Source organism: Pleurodeles waltl, chromosome 6 (assembly GCF_031143425.1).
Source record: "Pleurodeles waltl isolate 20211129_DDA chromosome 6, aPleWal1.hap1.20221129, whole genome shotgun sequence".
NCBI lineage: Eukaryota > Metazoa > Chordata > Amphibia > Caudata > Salamandridae > Pleurodeles > Pleurodeles waltl.
In genome coordinates, this window is record NC_090445.1 from 955,692,657 (window position 1) to 955,710,319 (window position 17,663).

Sequence of the window (17,663 nt, forward strand, 5' to 3'; positions counted from 1 at the left end):
CGAATACAGCTCCACGAATACTAATTGACAACTTCAGGATGAGTGTTAATTACTCCAGGATGGTCTCAAGACAATTTTATGATGCCTGTGGATTACTCTAGGATGATCCCACAACAGTTTCAGGATGAGTGTGGATTACTGCTCGATGATCCTATGACCGCTTCAGGACACCTTTTGATAACTCTAGAATGATCCTATGACAATTTAAGGATGAGTGTGGATTACTCTAGGATGATTTAATGACAACTCAAGAAAGAGCATGGATTTCTCCAGGATTATTTTAAGACAACTACAGAATGAGTGTGGATTACTAAACAATGACTACACAAGGACTTTCAGATTAATTCTAAATACTCTTAGATGATTTACATCAACTGCAGACCAAGTGTGGATTACTCCTCTATGATTTAATGAATAATTTAACAATGTAATATACTTACCAACTTGTGCCATCTCTCCCATACTCCTGACTCACTGGGACTTCCCTTATTTGCATTATCTGAAGCGGTTTTACACGGCAAAACATTGAATAAAAACAGCAATTGAAGTGAAAAGTACCAAAAGAGATGTGTCAAAATTTAATTTTATTTATCTAAAGCATACATGTATCCCCCCAGGGGCCAGGACAACAAACAAGACAATAAAAAGAGAACCCCTGACACTGTACAAGAGAACAAAAAGAAAGGCTGATATACTTAAAAAAAAAAAAAGGCTTAACTAAAACCAGCTAGTTCGTTGTTCATTTCTAGAGTTGGAGTTTTCTTTAGTCCTCTTCTAGCATTGCAGATCTTTACAGCCAGCTTCCTTCTCATTGTTCTGTTGTCCATTGCTGGCCAGGCATTGGCCCTGCACACAGACTTCATAAACTCTGGGCGGAGAGAAAAAAAAAAACACATATTAGTATCACAGTATAACCACTATTCACCTTTTTCTCACCATTTTTTTCCATCTGCCCAATGCTGGGGAAAATACTGGAATAGAACAATAGACCATTAAGGACAGTGCACCCCAGTTTGAAGAGCTCTAAATTATGAGCCTTCTGTTTTGTCACATTGATTTTTCCACAGCACAAGAGCACATGGGGGGGGGGGGGGTCACTATTTGGCCAATGTGGATTTGGCTGTTTTACAGCGATGTGGGTTAACAAACCCCCAAGCATTTGAAATTATATCCCAACACAAGGCTTTGAGCCAGGTTAGCACAAACCCAGGACAAACTGTTAGTGCTCTTTTGCAGTCAGCTGGTAGTTAATGTTGCACAGTCAATGTACAATAATCTGAGAAGGACCACCTGTGCAAACATATTTTTAACAGCGTATGTATGTTAATGTTTCTTACCAAATAATGCATCAACCTTCTCCTCATCAAGGGCAGCAGTTCCAGCACGAGCCTTAGTAACACCTTTTGCAGCTGCAAGCTCTTTTGGTGAAAAAAGGATCTCACTGACACCATTCAGAAGAAAGCATGCGCTGTCCCGAGCTGCCTTTGCTTCCTCCAAGAGTTTGTGTAATTCTCTCTTCGGCACAAGAACATTTCTGAACAGGTCAGGGTCATTTGAATCCTTCACTAGCTGCTGCATATCAGTCTGCAAAGAATGCAATGTATTAAATATTTGCCATCATGTTATGTTAGATACTGAATAAAAATGTTTAGAAATGATGGGATTTGGATGTTTATATGCCATCTGTTCATGTCTAATAATCTTTTTTTAAGATTAGTTGGGTCACCTCCATAATTATAAAGAAGTCATACCTAAAACATTGTATGCAGAAAGATTTGAAAGTTTCCTCAAGCAGGACATTTATAAAGTTTGTCATATATAACTTTTAATTGTACAGAAATGTACAAATTACAACACAAAAAGTATGCCAAAAGAGTGGTGGAAAAAACAATACCTTTTGTACGGAGAATGATCCACTGCATATTTGTGAAGTTGCTGTATATGTCAAGTTTCTTGAACTTGTCAAAGCGGACAGCCCAGCTCGCAAATGCTGAACGGCCAACTCACTGTTGCAAGTGCCTTGTAACTGTGCTATAATGAAATAAACAGTTCTTAAAGGCAGCAGATATAATAAACACAAGCATATATTTTGGCAATGCTGGTGTTTGGGTGGAAAAAATGATTGGCAATGGAAAATTTTGGTAGTTTACCTGGTTAGTTAGAGTATCAATCACTTACCTTTTAGATGTTCGTTTTCAGCTTGTAAAGCATTCACTTCTGCTTGTAACTGTACACACGTCTCATTCAGGCAAGAACCATGGGCCCCAGAATAGCTTTCATTTTGGTTAATGATAGACAATGAGCTGTATACCATTTCCTTAGAGAGAAAGCAAATCATAATTAGGCCATACAAATGTAAATGCATTTTCCTATGTATATTAAAAAAAAATAACTACCCCAGTGTGAAATGATGGGCTTTCCTCAGTTGTCAAATGAAAGGATTTATCAGGGTCTTCAATGTCCTAAGGGAGAAAACAAAAAAATCACAAATGTAAGTAATAATTAGACCAATATTTGTACAGTTCAAGCAGTTTTCCATCTGTTTCACATTTTAAAGGTATGTATATGTGCCTTATTGTTGACAAAAGTAATGTACCAAATTAATTCTATTATAATAAGGATTAGGGCTGTTTGCGGTGATAGTAGGGAGAAGATGTGTAGATAATAAAGTAACTTTTGCCAGCAAAATAAATGTTACGGTCACCAAGACAAAAATGGATGGCCTGCAAGCTTCACAATATGCAATAGTGCACAGTGGCAGTATTCATTTAGATCTGCTTACATCATGGGCACTGCTCTCATTTGAAAATGTGTCAGCATAGTGATGGGTATCATTCACATCCACCTCCTTGACTCTTGCTGCAGATAGAAACGATGGGAATTCACTGGAGGCCAGGCTGTGTGACCGTGAGTTGTGATCCATAAAATTTTGCTTTGTTGAAACTTTTGGTGCCAAGTGTATCATCATTTTGTGGTCACGTTTACAGGGTCTAGAAGGTGTTACTTGATTGCTTGAACTAGCCAGCTCTTGCATAGGGAATAGTTGTTTCGGTATAAACTGGTGACGTGGGGAAGAGAAGGCATGTTTTAGTCCTTGATCCTTAAATTGAAGAAGGGTCTCCAAAACAGTTTCATTCTCACGTTCTGCTTCATATTCACTTGCAGATTTTGGATGAAGGACAGTAGCCATCCCTGCTAAAAGGGCCAGGTTTTGAAGTTTCTGTAAGTTAATTTGTGAACTTGCATCACCAGGCTGAGATGCTGTCCTTTGAGCAGGAGTTTGGTTAGTGACTTTTATCATATCCTGGCCACTCTGCTTAGCTTTAATTTTTTCCTTGCATCTTTTCTCTGTAATTTCTTCTTCTTGGAGTTCACGTAACACTCTCTTAAGTCTTCCTGCACTTCCCCGACTGCCACATTCCATTAATAACTGTTTTTCCTTCTGTGCTCTTTGAAGTAACACCTGTTTTAGACCCTCCATTGTGCCAGAATAGCTTTCAATTAAGTCTTCAGAAATTCTTTGAATCATAAGACACTGTTTTTTCACTGAAAAAAAGAAAAAAAGATATCTTTACAACTGAAACACAGTGGGGAATTTAAAATACCTAGACTTGATTGCAAGGAATGTGCAAATAAACAGGTATTTATATTAAAGGACACAAATGCACAATCTACCCATAACAAAGTATGTTTTCATTAATAGACAGTACACATTGCAAGCGTAGCGTGAACGTGCACCTCCTGAAAAAAAAAAAAAGACACCCAACTAAAATAGTTCTTTATTGACAAATGACTGCCTTAAAGTAGTGTCATTAGTTAACTGTTAGCCCCTTTCAAAATGTCTTAGGTTTGTCTTAGGAGATAGTTGCAAGGCTTTTTGTGTGGACATGCATGTGTTATATGTTACTGCAGCATCACTGGATTCATTTATTTCTAGCGATTAGGACTACTGAATCATGTCAGTGATTTGTATCAATACCCTTCAGTTGTATTTTCAATAAAGAAGTTTACATATTTTGCTTACCCGATGATTGGAAGAGAACCGTAGCTTTGAAGTCTCTCTCTTCAGTGATTGGCCGACCACTTTCATCAATATTTTCAACCAGCCACTTACATAGAACTTCACCGGGATTGTCCAAAAGCAGAAATTCTCCATCTTTTCTAACACAAACTGAACGATCACAAGCGAAAAACAGGACGTTGAAAGATGCCATGATTATATCCTGATAGATACAAAATATCTGGAGTTAGTTGCGACTTGCCTAGTGCCTAGGTGTCTAGTTGTAAAAAGATGCACAGGTTTGGTAGGATTCCCTAAGTGCTGTCTGGGCTACAGCCCAAATTCCACAGCTAGGCACTTTTCAAAAACACACGTCAGAATTAATTGTAAAAATGTGGTGTGCCATGTTCTTTTTTGGTGTGTTTTCTGTCACGGGCACTAAGCCTACCCAAGCAAGTAAGGTTCCGTGTTTATCGGGCAACTTGGGGGTACACAATAGAAGAACAAGTGTTATTGCTGATTGTCTTTCTTTACATTTTTTCCTTCCAATTGTAAGACAGTGTGTATACCTTATATAGTGACCATTTTGGAAATACAAAGGTTTCCTTGATACCTATTTTTCACTCTTTATATTTCACCAAAAGACACTAAACACATAAGCATTTGAAATGCAATGGGTCTCACTTTTGCTAAAGTTAAAGCTATTAGCTATTAGCGTTGTAAACTCCTAACCAGACTTTTCTTGCCACATAAACAGAAAATGAATGTTCATCAGGGAGGCGTGTCTTGTGTTTAATAGTGAGGCCTCTGTGTCTTTTTGTGTTTAGTAGTGAGGTATCTGTGTATAGTATTGAACATCAAGGCCTGTTTACCTGGTGTTCAGCATGGAAGCCTGTCTGTCTCATGTTTAGTGATAAGGCCAGTGTGTCTAGTGCCTAGCTCTGAATCCACTGAGCCTTGTATTTAGCAGTAAGGCGTCTGGGTCACCATGTCTTGTGTGTGTTTATTGTTGAAGCGTGTGTGTCACTATAGTTGGTGATTATCAGCAATGTCTGTGTTCACGAGGTCTGTGCTACTAGCTCACTGCAGCGCTATATATAGCAGTGAGGTGGGTGTGAAGGTATGACTACTGTAGTTGTAAGTGCTTCTAATAGTCAGTGCTTAATTTGTGCACCAGCACTTATTTTTCAGGGTCTGCACTTATTTTTCAGGCTCAGGCATTTACTTAGAGAAAAAGACACATATGGGAAACATGGAGGAAGAGGAAAAAAAAAGCGTCACCATCGGAGAAAGCAGAAAGCAGCAAGAGTGAACCAAAGGGGCAGGGAGTGGTTTTAAATGGACTAAAGAGGTGGTTTCAGGATGACGCTGCCTCAGTCCGTGTTCACACATTTAATTGCAGCAGCCATGTGTTTCAGAGGAGAGCTTTGAGCACTGGCACGTTTTTATTTACACATTAAGCACTGCTTATTGCAATAGCACTGCAGCTGCCTTTAACACTGAACCCTGCAGCCATTTTAGAAGGACATTCAAACCAGCACCTGAACACAGGCACGGCTGTAAACAGGAGCACACCCCGTTTCTGGCCTCTTTCAGGCTGAGGTGTGAGCCTCTTTGCAAAACAGACACATCGGCTGCCATGAGATTTACATACAAACCACCCTGACAAGTCTTTCAAGTTTGTGTATAGTGCAAACTCGACCCGGTGATACTGGAGCGCTTTACATTACTGAAAGACACTTTAAATGCTTTAACTGGCCCTTCTCCCCACACTGCGCCACTCAGTGAATGTAGTGTGTGAAAGTGCTTCTAATAGCCAGTGCTTAATTTGTGCACCGGCACTTATTTTTCAGGGTCTGAGCTTATTTTTCTGAATCAGGCATTTACGTTGACAAAGACACATATGGGAAACACAGAGGAAGAGAAAAACGAAAAAGCGTCACCATTGTAAAAAGCATAAAGCAGCAAGAGTGAGCCAAAGGGGCAGATTTGTTTTTAAATAGACTGAAGAGGCCCCGGTGTTTCAGGATGACGCTGCCTCACACCCCGTTTCTGGCCTCTTTCAGGCTGAGGTGTGAGCCTCTTTAAAAAACAGACACATCGGCTGGCATGAGATTTATGCATATATTTCTGGCTCAGGCATTTATACTTCTAGAAAGACACACATGGGAAACACGGAGGTAGAGAAAAACGAAAAAGCGTCACCATTGGAAGCAGAAAGCAATAAGATTGAGTCAAAGGGGCAGATTTGGTTTTAAATGGCCTGAAGAGACCCCGGTGGTTTCAGGATGACTTGCGGCAGCTGTGTGTTTCAGGAGAGCTTTGAGCATGGACCCATTTGAGCACCAACATATATGCACTAGCGCAGAACTAAAGTTACCAAAAATGAAAAGCATTGAAACACTGCGTTTTCCTCTATAGATGAACGCAGTGCCACATCACCAACAAACACAACATATAGCGCATATACGCACACAGTGATCATGAAATGTACACAGTGAAATGTATCAGCAAAAGTGCAATGTTAACGGTAAAAGTCACACTCCAATATTCATTTAGCAGACATAAACAAGGATATTGTGATGGTGTAATGAACGGCATGAAGCTTTCTGTGAGCACAGCAAGCTAATTCATGCCAGTCTGAAACCGAAACCTGGCTCCATTAAATCGCAGCTGCACCTCAACTTTCCATGACCCTGCGTGTGCGCATATTGCCATTATTATTGCCAGCAGATAAACACTGTTCTAGCTGGCTGCCTTAGCATTTCCAAACTATCCTGTTTGTACCGCCATAGTCCACTGAGCCCAAAAAAAGCCCAAGCAGCCTCTGGGCTGCTCCATTTCCCCAAAGACCCCGGGGGATACCTTCCAGGTTCGGCTCCCCCAAAAGCCCCATTGTCATTCGTGGAAGCATCTGAAACACATTTTATCACTGTTCTTTCTAACTCACAGTTAAAATGTTTGTGTAGCGCCCAGTTATACTGTTGTAATAAAATATGAATCCGTTTATCAAGTGTATCCAAAACATGTGGTAAAGCTCCTCATAAAGGTCTGTCTATTTCGGTGTCCATACTGTATGCATCTGAGAGCGCCTCTCTCCTTTTTTAAACTGCCCGCACAGAAATAACATTGCACTAATTACAGGAGCCCCCGACCATGAGAAATGTACAGTTCTGAAACATTAAACCTTAAAAATAAAAGTACAATGGTTGGGATTTTTCTATATTCCGAGTCCCCTCGTGAAGTAATAGCTGCATTGAAAGTAGTTTCTGTGGTGTCACGTGTACTTTCACAAATAATGAAACAAAAATGTTCCTGCCAAATAAGGAATTACTAATTTCATCTTGTTTAAATTACTTTTAAATAGGAAATTATGGTCTTTGTTTTGCCCTAAAAGCCCTTCCTTAACCTATCAAGTGAGGCAAAGTAGTAACATTGGAACATTTCTGTACAACCTGGTTATCACCTCCATAAACAAAAGCGGGAAAGTACTGAGATAACGTTTGTAGACTGCTAATCGGTTGTAGGACATATCCTTAATTTCTTTTACTATATACTTGCTTGCTCTACAGTTTTTTAAAAAACTCTGTAACTTATGCAGCAGTTGATGGATAGGTGGCAACTGTGCATATTTGTATTTATGCGGAATATGCTGAAGTCACAGCGTTTTATAATTCCAGTGGCCCTCCTCTTTCAATTGAAAATTACACATGATGGATAAAATACCTCTCCTGGTGCTGGTGGGGCATTAGCAATTGCATCAGTAGACATAGAGGGTCACCGACCACGGGAGCACCGCCGACAGGCTGGCGGTGCTCCAATGAGCATTCTGACCGCGGCGGTTCAGCCGCGGTCAGAAGCGGAAAGTCTGGTCTCCCGCTGACTTTCCGCTGCTCATTGGAATCCTCCATGGCTGCGGAGCGCGCTCCGCAGCCATGAGGATTCTGACCCCCCCTACCGCCATCCAGTTCATGGCGGGAAAGCCGCCATGAACAGGATGGCGGTAGGGGGGGGTCGCGGGGCCCCTGGGGGCCCCTGCCGTGCCAATGCAATGGCATGGGCACGGCAGGGGCCCCCGTAAGAGGTCCCCAAAATGTATTTCACTGTCTGCCTTGCAGACAGTGAAATACGCGACGGGTGCAGTAGCACCCGTCGCACCTTCCCACTCCGCCGGCTCGATTACGAGCCGGCATCCTCGTGGGAAGGTCGTTTTCCCCTGGGCTGGCGGGCGGTTTAACTGGAACCGCCCGCCAGCCCAGGGGAAAACTCGTAATACCCGCCGCGGTCTTTTGACCGCGGCGCGGTAATTTGGAGGGCGGGATCCTGGCGGGCGGCCTCCGCCGCCCGCCAGGGTCATAATGAGGCCCATAGTCCCTTTTTAGGCTGAGTGCACAAGCGCTTCGACCTGTTGTAATTCTTGTGGACTTTTAACCATGCCCACCTCATGCTCATCACTTTCACTAGTTCCTGTGCTTGCCTATCAAAAATCCTTTGTTATCATTGGTAAACGCTTTACGTTTGACCCTCCTTGGGGCGGTTTTGTTACAGCCTTGCAGGCTGCCTCTGTTACATGGATAATTGCACGATTGCCAATATGTTTGATTGCAAGCAAACTTCTTTTTCTTTTTGCATCTCTCCTTCGCGCTCATGCTCACGGCTGTCATGGCACTTTGACTCAGCTCGCTGTTTTACTTTTCATTTTCAATTTAAGTGGCAAGAAAAGTCCAGTTAGGAACTTACAGCGCTAATAGCTCCAACAGGAGCAAATGTGAGACCCACTGCATTGCAAATGCTTGTTTTTTAATGCTCTGAGCTGGAGCTCTATGTCCTTCAGCTGGAGTGCAAGACCGTCTTGTGGTTGTTTTTATGATTGCAAGTTGTGGACTTCAAAACATTAAAAGAAAGTCTCACATGTTGGTTTTATTTTAAAAAAGTACTTGCCAGACCAACTGCACCCTGCGCATGCTAGAAGGCCAATGCACAGTGGGGGTTGGCTTTGTGTATGGTAATAAAATATTACTTTAATAAAAAATAAAAAAAACTAGAAAATTCACTGTAAAAAAACAAAGGTAAAAGTGATTTCATAGTTAGGAATTGTACTTATATCTTATTTTACATTGCAAAATTAATAGAAATTTTCTGAAGAAAAGCAAAGGTAAAGTAAAGTTATAGTTAGGTGAAAATGTCATTTGAAACATACTGTTTTAAATGTACAAAGCTACTGAAATTTAGCAGTAATGTTTATCTCAAGTAACTATAGCTTGTGCCCTAAAGTAACTATAATCCCTGCCCTTGTCATACGCTGCTAATTACCTTACATATTACTCATTACATGTTTGATGAAATCTTTGATAATATCACTATAACATCTGGAATGGCATAACTAATGACAACACTGTGTATGGCGAGGGCATGCATTATAGTTACTTTACGGCACACATCATAGTTAGTTGAGATAACTTTGTAATGACTCCTGATGTAATACCTACAAAAAAGGTAGCACACCCCAGATCTATGGTGATTTGCTAGAAGCAAGAAATAATTGTTGCATTTAATCTGATGGGTCATCACCTAGTGGCTAGTTAGTAGACACTGTTACTAAAAGTTAGAGCTCTCCTCCCTTTTGTTCTATAACCTCACCCTAACATCCAGTATTTACGTAAACTCTTGTGTTCTTGAACCTAAAGGTATGCATGAGACCCAGATCCATGCCTGCTATTTCTGTTCAGTGTATGTGAAAAACTCCAAATAGTACATGGAGTTCTATGCTTCAAAATGCTCCAGAAACCTCACCAATAACAGTAGAGTTTACATTATGCTTTCACCAAATGCAAGTTAGCTGCCCCTATAAAAAGGGAATAAGACCCTCTCACCCACTGTGAAAAATGTGTTTTCTTAGCTTTAAGGACACCATCTGCAATATTGGCCAGCATGAGCGCAGCCCCAGCAACATTGTTTGATAGGTGGTCCAGAAGAACAGTCCCATAGCCACAATTGGAGCTCCTACTGACCTTTCTATGCTGTGGAATGGTTCAGTATCCAGAATTCCATTAACCCAATTGATCTGACTTTGTGAATGCACCACAATGCCCTTTAGGTGCACCCTGTCACACTGGGCACAACCAGCTACTTCATGCTGGGGTGTGAGACAGTACTGACTAGCTCTATATGCAAGACTGACTCTCATTGAGTTTGAATCTATTGACCAGGTGTTGCTATCATTGCCTTAATTTAAATCAGAATCTGAGCTAATCCATAATCCTTAGACATTAACTGTGATTAATATATTTCTGGCAATAACTTAATAAGGGCTAGTGATTGAAATAGCAGCCTGCCACTGAGTCATGTTGCATCCAAATTATTTGGGTCACACACTGTATAATCCCTAAACCAGATAACATTGCGTTGGTCTTTTAGTGGAAATGTAGAAATAGTAGGTGTCTCTCACTTCCCCTACAGAGTTATGCTCTGGTGAGCATGAGTGTTAGATGTGAGACACGTGTCGCAGAATCTGCTACTTTCTGATAGGATACATAAGACTCCCATACCTCAAAATCAGTATGGACACACAATATCTCAGATTTCACATTTTGTGATTATTTACTATACACTATTCGTCCACAGACCATGTGTATTAGAACGGCGGTAAGCATTATAATCAATTTAGCAATGATTGTACAAATATGAGTGAGGTTAACTAAGCCTGCTTCATAGTTCATCACACATCTCTATTCTGTTAGTGTACCTTTGTTTTAACGAAATGTCTAACATCATGGTTGCATGAGCTCGTGTTTCATATGCCAAATCATTTAATGCCTCCCTTTATTCTTTATTGTGCCTTCAGACTCAGAGCTAGAAGTCCATATTTTAGCATTCCTTCCAGCAAGAGGTCGATCTGACCTACCCAGCCCTTCTAGCCAACATCCTATATACTTTTCTTCAGTGTGATTTTCTATGGAGTGAGTAAAAGTCAGATCATCTTCAGCTCCTCTTTTTTATGCAGGCTATTCAAACAATACTTATATTCAAAATATATAGAGAAGATTACTGCTACTTTTTTCCTCTTCTTTGACGAGAAGGAATCCACAAGGCAATGTAGCGCACTGTAAAGAGAATTTCTAAATTGCACTAGTACTCAACATTGTGTTTCTAGTCACCAGGAACAGACTCCTACTACCAGAGGACAGTCACAGTCTGAATCAAGGTACTGTGAATAGCAAGGTTTTTAACTATTTATGAAAGAGTGGATGTTTACGAGATGGGGCCCTGCATCCAAACCACAGATGGCAGCCAATCTCACCCATTGGTGCTGCCCCCTCTCCCAACCACTTCAGACGCGGAAGACCATATCCCCTGGGGGGCTTTGTTTAAAGGGGTGGGGGTTTGTGCAATTAAAAAGAGGAGGGATGTAGGCCCCCCTACCTAAACAACTTAAGAACCAAGTGAACCCAATGTCCCGGGGCCAATTATTCTTCTTTGTGGGGAGGGGGTATGAGGCCCCTTCCTCAACCACTTAAGATCCCCTGGAGCTACTTTTTATATTTTGGGAGGCATGTAGTCCCTCCCAAAGCCCCTCAATATTTTTGGGAAGGGGCATAGAGACCTCTTCCCCTTGCCATCCACTGGCCCTGGGAAACTCATCCCCTACGGCCAATGTCATCAGTGTCCTGGGAACCCCAACCAAGAAAGATGCTGTACTTCTCTGCCTGGGAGAGTGCAGGCAGGGATCTTGCAAATCTCTTGCTTGCTCACTTGCAGGCAGGAAACACAGATTTGCTCAAGATCAGAAAGAAAAAGAAAAAAAGAGAAGCTGCTCCCACTCAGCGGTAGCAAACCACTACAGCTAGGTCCTGCCAGACTGCAAATGGTGTAGGCTGGGGAGCCAGCAGGGGCCACAGGGGCCATGCCCCCCCCAAGGCCCTATGGCTGTGGGTGTTCTGGGTGAGCACTGGGGTATCAGCAGCAACTGTTGCTTCAGTCCGTTTCCCATAAATAGAGTGCCCAGCCATAGGGAAGGGGTCCCCGGGATTTCATGTTGACCAGCGGAGTGGGGAGCACATACCCCCCTCCATAAATAAAGTGATCTGCACCAGAATATGGCGGTCATTCTGACCTTGGCGGGCGGCGGAGGCCGCCCGCCAAAGTCCCGCCGTCAGGTTACCGTTCCGCGGTCGAAAGACCGCGGTGGTAATTCTGACTTTCCCGCTGGGCTGGCGGGCGGTCGCCTTCAGACCGCCCGCCAGCCCAGCGGGAAAGAGGCTTCCACGATGAAGCCGGCTCGGAATCGAGCCGGCGGAGTGGAAGCTGTGCGACGGGTGCAGTTGCACCCGTCGCGTATTTCACTGTCTGCGCAGCAGACAGTGAAATACATGTAGGGGCCCTCTTACGGGGGCCCCTGCAATGCCCATGCCAGTGGCATGGGCACTGCAGGGGCCCCCAGGGGCCCCGCGACCCCCCCTACCGCCATCCGGATCCCGGCGGTCGGACCGCCGGGATCTGGATGGCGGTAGGGGGGGTCGGAATCCCCGCGGCGGTGCAGCAAGCTGCGCCGCCGTGGAGGATTCAATGGGGCGGCGGTACACTGGCGGGAGCCCGCCAGTGGTGCCGGTCCGACCGCGGCTTTACCGCCGTGGTCGGAATCCCCATTGGAGCACCGCCGGCCTGTCGGCGGTGCTCCCGCGGTCCTCCGCCCTGGCGGTCTTTGACCGCCAGGGTCAGAATGACCCCCTATGTGTTTTGCGTGCCTCATCATGGCCCACAGAGGGTGGCTTCATGCCTCCTCCCCTAAAAATGAATGCATGCTGGGGTGATGGGGCCCCCAGGGCCTTTATAAGGCTTGGGGAGAGGAGACACATGCCCCCTCATCTAAAAATTAAGTTATGGCACAGCCCCAAGGCCAGGCACACCATAGTTTTTTTTTTTTTGTTTAAGGGGGGATGCTTTTTTAAAACTTTTACTGCAGTCATTGATCATCCGCAGCAATCCCATAGCAACCTTATAAAACTCTCCCAGATCATTGAATACATGACCCCAGGAGAGCTTACAGAATTTTTTAAAGCACTCTGAGCTGAAGCTGTATGTTCTTCAGGTGGAGTAAGGAGATCTATGTTTGGCTTTATTTCCTTAATCTGTGGCTTGAAAAATGTTAAAAAAGACTTGAAGACATGTTAATATAAAATATTTGTTAAAATGAATGCTTGAAAAATTCCATGGCATAAACCCTATATCCAGATGCAGTGAGTATACATCTGTTGAGAAATGGATAGGACAGCTTGGATAAGTTAAGGCCTTACCTCGTGTGAGTCATGGACCACTCCACATTCAAAAATGGAAGTAAATACTATTTTGCACTTTGTATCTCGTCTCTCTCTCTCTCTCAACCCCCCTCTCTGTGTGTGTGTGTGTATATATATATATATATATATATATATATATATATATATATATATATATATATAAATAAATGTATATATATTTATATTTCCTGGGGCCCAGCCTTCAATAAATGGAGGAAGGGGGCCACGCAACCCCCTCCTTAGCCATTTTCAGCCTCACGGACCCCATCCCTCAAGGCATCTGTCCTGGGTGCCCCGCAGGGCACCAAGTGTGCAATAGGATCATAGGGGGAGTGTTAGGGTTTGTACACAGCAAAGAGCATGTCCCCTCTCACTGCACTAGTGGGTTCTGTAATAGCTCCCTTTTAAACTTACTATTGAAAGCCTTTCTTGTTATCTCACCTTCCCCCCCCCCCCCCCCTAGGCTTCTGTGTATGTTGTTTAATGTGCTGTTTTGTTTACACATTGGGCCTTGCTTTTACCAAGGCTTCTTTAAAACACTCCTCCCTAGGCCATGTGTTAATCCAACTCATTTGCATAATAACTGAAACTCTGCACACCTTTCAAGAACATGTGCAGCATGTGAGGACCACACCCAGCTCTTCAAACCACACCCAGCTCTGCACACCTTCCAAGAACATGTGCAGCATGTGAGGACCACACCCAGCCCTTCAAACCACACCCAGCCCTGTCTATAAAAGGCATCCCCGAGCCTCACCCAGTGCTTGTGCTCGTCTACCTCCCGCTTACCTGAGAACAGATCCCTCGGCGCTGGCACTCCTGCTCTTTACAGACTTTCATTGACTTCAATGGGCGCAGCTTCTGGCTCTTCCTTCTTCCGGTTTCCGGTTCCTCCTTGCTTCAGCCTCTCTCCTATGAGTAACCTGCAAAAGAGAAAGAAGACAAGGTTAGACTGATCAGTATCTCTTGCCAGCAACAAGTAAGTGCAAAACCTTTTATTACCTGAAAGAACTTTGACAACAATTTCTGGATTCGTGTATAGACAATTTGAAACGAAATACCTTCCACGAACATTGTGATTCAAACTCTTTGTTACAAGAATATTTTGCAGAACTTTGTGAAGCAAACATTGTTTTTTCTCATGGAACTTTTAAGAATCGAACAGTGGAAACCATTAACAGCAAGGCAAACAGTAAATCAAGGACTTGCACAAATTACATGCTGTATTTTGATGTAAAAGTACAGTATTTGTTTTATAAAAGATTCTGGAAATATGGGAAAAAAGTTTTACAGTAATAGAAAACACATCCCAGAGCAGTAACACATTCCAAACCTGGAAACTAGAGACCAGGATCCAAGAGGTACTTTTAGAAGAGAATTTCTAATAAATAAAGGGATAGTCAGGAACCCATTTAGGAATAGGTTGCACTTATCTGTTCTTTGTTTATGTTTCATTAGGCACCAGTTTCTACAGAAGTCAGAAAGGGCCGCAGATTTGTGCAGCACTTCAACAGTGGAAACGCAAGAACGGTGTTGTCTCTCTTTTTTTTATTTTATCCACTTCCCCCCTTCCCTTGAGCTTCTGTTCTTAGTGCACTGTTTTAAAAACTAGTGTGCTGGAACAAGCAGTTTAGTTCCGTTCTGGTGGACGATGAATACTGGGGAAGAAATAGAGGGCATTGTCGTCACGGATATGGCGCAGGCCCTAAATGAAGACTTGGCTCATAATGAATCAGTGTCTGGCATCTTGCAACATATGCAAGAGGAAATAGAGAGATTAAAGATGGAGAATACCTCTTTAAAACAGGATTTAAGCAGGTATAAATTTAGGGGATCTCAGTGGAACACAGCTTCTACGCCTTTGTTTAAAACCTCCTCAGAGACAGGGGCGCCATCAAAACATACAACTTTGCCTTCCCCAGTTGAGGTTACTGTTAATGTTCCTAAGGTTGTGCCCTTAGCAGCACCTGAACGTTTTCATGGAGATAGTAACAAATTCCATGTTTTTATCAATCAATGTCAATTACACTTCATTTGTAAGCCACAACAGTTCCCTAGTGATGATACGAAAGTGGCATTCGTCTTGTCTTATTTGGGTGGCACAGCAGCCAATTGGTCAATTCCTTTCCTGGATAGAGATGATCCCATCCTCCATAATTGGAATCAATTTAAACGTACCATGACCAGCCTTTTTGCAAAACACACTTTCATGCAGGCAAGTGATAATGAGCTTTTAAATCTTAAACAAGGTAACAAGGATTTATTGACCTATCTCACTAGTTTTAATCGTTTACTCACCGAGACACAGTGGCCAGAAGAAAAGCGTGTCTCCCTTTTTTATAAAGGTTTGAGAGACGAGTTAAAAGACGCGCTGGCTCATATCATTGATTTGCCAAAAGACTATTCAGACTTTGTAGATTTAGTTGTGAAATTAGAACATAGACTAGGAGAAAGAAAGGGAGATAAATACAAACTGGAATCACGGTTAACTTTTATTAGACACGAGAAGAAAGACACAGATAATAAACTCCCTGAACCAGAGCCTATGCAAATAGGGACACTCAGAGGTCCACTCACATCAGAGGAAAAAGAAAGAAGGAGAAAATTTCAATTATGTTTATATTGTGGCAGGGCAGGTCACTTTGCCAGAGAATATCCAGTAAAGCCTAAAACTCCACGAAAGGGTGCTGTTTCCTCCACCTCCTCAACTGAATCGGGAAACGATTAAGCTCGACAAGGGGAGAGGTTACTTGTTCGAGAAAACATCTTAATCAAACCTCTAATGCTGCAGCCTTCAGGGTACCGCACATACCTAGACATTTCATAATTCAGGTCGTTTTAATTGTTACTACCCAAGTGAGGCATTCTCTCCCTGTCCTACTGGACTCAGGCGCGACAAGAAATTTTGTGGATAATAAGTTAGCTGAAATCTTAGGACTTCCTATGTGCCTAAAGCCTTGTCCAGAAGCAGTATGTGCAGTGGATGGGTCAGAATTGACCTCTGGATTAATCACAAAACAAACAAGTCCACTTGTTATGGTCTGTCAGAACGGGCACACAGAGGTGATTAGCTTTGATCTGATAGATAATCCTAATTTTGGTTTGATTCTCGGGGTACCCTGGTTAACAACTCATAACCCAAAAATTGATTGGGTGAATAGAACTGTTACTTTGGATTCCTCTTTCTGTAGAACCAATTGCTATCAAGAAGCAGGTACAGAACAGAGCACAGTATTACACTGTGCTAGTGTTACACAAGATGAACCAAGTCTCCCTCCTGAATATTCTGACTTTAAAGACGTCTTTGATCCAGTAAAGGCTAGTGTGCTGCCCCCACATCGGTCTTATGACTGCCTTATAGATCTTATCCCAGGGGCCCCTTTACCTAATAACAGAGTATATGCTTAGTCTGACGAAGAAACCAAATACTTAAGAACCTACCTAGATGACCTACTACAGTCTGGGTTCATCCGTCATTCCACATCTCCGGTGTCATCTCCACTCTTTTTTATCCCGAAGCCGGATAAATCCCTGCGCGCGTATCGATTATAGAGGACTAAATAAGGCTACAATAAAGAATAAATATCCTCTTCCTCTAATACCTGTGTTGTTGGATCAGTTAAGACATTCTACTGTATACACTAAACTAGATCTGCGGGGAGCTTACCACCTGGTCCGAGTAAAAGAGGGGGATGAGTGGAAGACAGCTTTCAAGACAAAGTTTGGTTTATTTGAGTACACAGTAATGCCCTTTGGGTTATGTAATGCCCCTGCGGCCTTTCAGTTCTTTATAAATGAGGTCCTACACGAATTCCTGGACGTTTGTGTCATAGTATACATAGACGACATCCTCATTTACTCTAAGAACTCAGAAGAACATACCCAACATGTTCGTGCAGTATTATCAAAGTTAAAAGAAAATCATCTTTTTGCTAAGTTAGAAAAGTGTACTTTTAATGTCAACAAGGTAGACTTTTTAGGATACTGCCTGTCACCTCAAGGAATAACTATGGATGTAAAGAAAATCAGTGCTATTGCTGATTGGCCAGAACCATCCTCTGTAAAAGATATTCAGAAATTTCTGGGTTTCGCCAATTTTTATAGGAGGTTTATTGCACATTTTGCAGACATTGCGGCCCCAATAACTACCTTGTTGCGGAAAGGGCAACGATTTCTTTGGACTGATGAGGCGGCACACGCCTTTCAACTCCTAAAACAAAAGTTCACTTCAGCCCCAATTCTGAAACATCCTGATCCTGACTTGCCCTTTTTTGTTGAAGCGGATGCTTCACAAGTAGCTTTAGGAGGAGTTCTCTCTCAACGAGATGCAGTAGATGGCCAGTTACATCCTATAGCCTTCTATTCCA